The sequence below is a fragment of the Palaemon carinicauda genome, chromosome 13, assembly GCF_036898095.1.
Source record: "Palaemon carinicauda isolate YSFRI2023 chromosome 13, ASM3689809v2, whole genome shotgun sequence".
Lineage (NCBI taxonomy): Eukaryota > Metazoa > Arthropoda > Malacostraca > Decapoda > Palaemonidae > Palaemon > Palaemon carinicauda.
Genome location: NC_090737.1, coordinates 118237767 through 118241762, shown reverse-complemented (window position 1 = coordinate 118241762; position 3996 = coordinate 118237767).

Genomic DNA, 3996 nt, shown 5'->3' with positions numbered 1-3996 from the left:
ACTGACAGTTTTTTCTAGTTTAGGTACAATTAGCCGTTGCAATAATCGGTCTTACAAAGCAATCTTCTTATCTGGTGCTTTCCCTTTGTCCTTGAGCAGTCACATTGTAGTACATCCGCAAATAACAGTTTGTCCTTGAAGAGGAATAAAATTTATTCGTTCTCCAAAAGACAAAATGAAGATCACCTAAAAATAGAAGTTTCTGAAGCATTATATGACCTAGGATAGTACAATACAATTCCTTTATCAAGAAAAAAGGCTTATCAATAGCGACCGAACCAGTCGGTGAATTTGTGTGCCTTCGTAATCTCCTCTACTTGAAGAACCATCGGGTAAAAATTGCCCTCCACCCTATGCGAGTCTCAGGCTCTCAGCCTTGAACTTGAACTATGAAAAAAAATATGGCCAATGGGGAGGGACGTAGAGAAAAACAATGGAAACACCATCCTTAAAAAAACAGTACCTTGAAACATCTTGAATTTACCTGATATAAAAAACTGCTTTTTTTCTGGCTCTCAGCCATGAACTAAAAATATGAAAAAAGGTGGCCAATGGGGAGGGGCGTAGAGAAAAACAATAGAAACACAACATCATAAAAAAAAATACCTTGAAACACCTGGAATTTACCTGATATAAAAAACTGCTTTTTCAAATTAGAAAAATAACAAAAATACAGTAATAATAGTATATCTTTAGCCTTTATTATATGAAGCATTTCCTCATGTTGTGATAATCTCTCTCTCTCTCTCTCTCTCTCTCTCTCTCTCTCTCTCTCTCTCTCTCTCTCTCTCTCTCTCTCTTCTTCTTCTTCTTCTTCTTTTCATCTGACACAGTAATGTAACTTTGGAATTCAGTCTAAAAATATTTTAAAGCATGATGGAAAGCTTAGAATATACTCAATATACTGTCTTAATAAAAGGTAATCATTCTGATTTGGTATACATAATATGCAAGCACTGTTATTATATTTACATATACACACAAAAACACACACACACACACACACACACACACACACACACACACATATATATATATATATATATATATATATATATATATATATATATGTATGTATATATACATATAACAGTTTCTGAGTGGGGATACCTTAACGTGGCGAAAGAGTGTCCCCACCCGGACACTTGCACGAATTGTCACGACTCAAGTCGTGCCAATGCGCAAACTAGTCGTAAACTGTCGTGAAGTGTTCGTAAACCCTTCGTGACATCGTGGCATGTCATGATGAGAATTTTGAAATGTTCACAATTTTGGTCACGACAAAATTTTGTGACCGGGTCGTGAACTATGCGCAAACTGTTTGTGAATTTGTCGTGAACTCTTCGGGACGATGCGGGAGGATGCGTGCCATACCACGACTGTCAGGAACTGCCACGAGTAGTTCACGAACAGCTCACGTCAAGTTCACGAGTAGTTGACGACATGTTCACGAATATGCGCGTGTTGCAGCGTGGCCGTGCCTTCCCACATACATGGTTACGTATACTTCTCGCATTGATGGCACGAGCAATTCACGACTAGTTTATGCACTTCACGAACAGTTTGCGCATGGCATAAGCAGTTCACAATCAGTTCACGAACAGTTCACGAACAGTTCAGGACTACTGCGCGACAGTGGCGCTCGCGTCGGTGAGACAAATTGCCTAAAACCAAGTTGACAAAAGGAAAAGTGAGAAGGCCAGAAGCCAATAGGCCAGAGGCAGAGACCGCTGATAGAGATAATTCTCCTCACTCATCAATATCAAGTCTCGATATTGTGATACCGGAAACACAGCAGGATCCAATCGAAACCCAGACACAGCCATCCAGTAAGGACGAGAGAAAGCAGAAGAAGGGGGTCCGGGTGTCCAAGAAAGAAATCCCTAACTACCGCTGGACAGAAGAGGCGGAGTTTAGATTGGCCGACCTTGTGAAGGAGAACCCCCCGCTGTATGACAAGAAGCACAAGGAGTGGCTCAACGTGGCAGCCAAGAACAGCCGGTGGGACCGACTTGAAGAGCAGCTGGAGCCTCCTGCCACTGGTGCCCAATGCAAGAAGCATTACGAGAACTTGAGAGCCAGGGTGGGGAAGATTAGGAAGAACGATGATGAAGTGAGGTCCACAGGTTCCCACAGCCAAGCATCTACTAGCACCGGGAAGGGCAAGGGCAAGGGGAAGCGGTCCAAACCACCAACAACACAGACAGACACCACAACCGCCGACACCTGGGTGACCCACAAGGACCTCAGTAATATATTGCAAGATGTGAGAATCCCAATGTTTACATGTAGATTGTATTCCAGTTTCATCCATTGCTTTTGACATGGAATGTGCAATATGTTGCACTGAAATACTGTACTAAATTGTTACAATGTTTGTATGTTTCAGATCATCTCCAAAGCAGAATCCTTGGCGCTCAGGCACTTGTACACCAGCCAGCACAAGATCGTACACGATTTTTCGTGCCTGCTGGAAGGCCACATGCATGCCATCCCGGAGGTCTACTGGCATGAATTCCAAATAGACTACCTCAACCTTGCACACCGCTACAGGCAGCGGCGTCAGCTCTTCCAGCAGCCACATCAACAACCACTCATGACCTGGCCAGGGCCAAAGCAGCAGCAACCTTGGCAGCCCCCTCAGCAGAAGCACTTCTGGCATCCACCTCAACCAGCAACCTTGCAGGCACCGCCAGAGCAGCAGCAGCAGCCTCAGCAGCATCGTCCAGCCAGTCAGCCATCACCTCTAATCTGGATGCCGCCCCAGTCACCACAGTCTTCAGGTCAGCCCTCCTGGCCCCGTACCATGGAGTGGCAACCAGGGCTGCCACCTGCACCGTCAGCCACCCTTGTCCAGTTGTCCAGGCTCCTTCACCAACAACTTCAGTATCGTCAGCCACCCTTGTCCAGGCTCCTTCACCAACACCTTCAGTGTCGTCGCTGTCATCCACATTCAAGACACCTGTGACACCACTCAGCTTCCCGGTCCTGACCCCGGGGTCCGTCAAGAACAACCTAGGAGAGGGCATGTCACCCTCATCCCTCTACACCTCCAAGGAACTCACCACACCACAAGTTGAAAATATTTGTAAATAATTGGACTCTGATACTTGTACATATTTGATGTTTGCTGTTTTCATGTAAATAAAATGCTTTCTTATTTCAAAACACTTATTTTTCTCTTTAACCGGCAACTAAACTGAAAGAAAATGGAAACGAAAACAAGATAAGAAACAAAATAAAAAGGAAAGAAAAAGAAACCAAAAAATAAAGGGCAACCAAAAAAAAAACACGAAAAATATACATTCCTTTTATTTAAAAAAATGGAACAGCTGTGGATGCAGCTCATAGAGCTGCTACCAGCAAGGACACTGACTGAAATTTGACACTTGTAAATGTTTGTAAATAATTGGATTGTGATACGTGTACATATTTGATGTTTGTTGTTTTCATGTATATAAAATGCTTTGTTATTTAAAAAAATAAAGGGCAACAAAAAAAAAAAACACACGGAAGTTAAACGTTACTTTTATTTAAAAAATGGAACAACTGTGGATGCAGCTCATAGAGCTACTACCATTCTTTCTTGCCAAGGGACAGCACCATCAGTGGACATGTAGTAGTGTGAAAGGTAGTCTCGCTGATCCTTTGCATCTCTCTGGGTATGATGGCCAGTTAGAGGCAGCAGCCCCTGCAGGTGTCGCTCAGTCCTCCATCCACCAGGGATCAGGTCATGTGTGTCCGGATCTTCGCGGTCCACTTCTGAAATTGCGTGTGGGTATCTGATGAGGACGAGGATGTACAGGACACAGGCACACATGGTGATCAGGTTGATGGTGTCGGGTTGCTGATGCATCGTCGTCAAGAAACAACGGAACCTTTGACATAAAATTCCAAAGGCATTCTCCACGACATTTCGGGCACGAGACAACCTGTAGCTATATATGCGTTCTCATAGGACTTGTAATCGATGGGAGAATGGTTTCATCATCCACG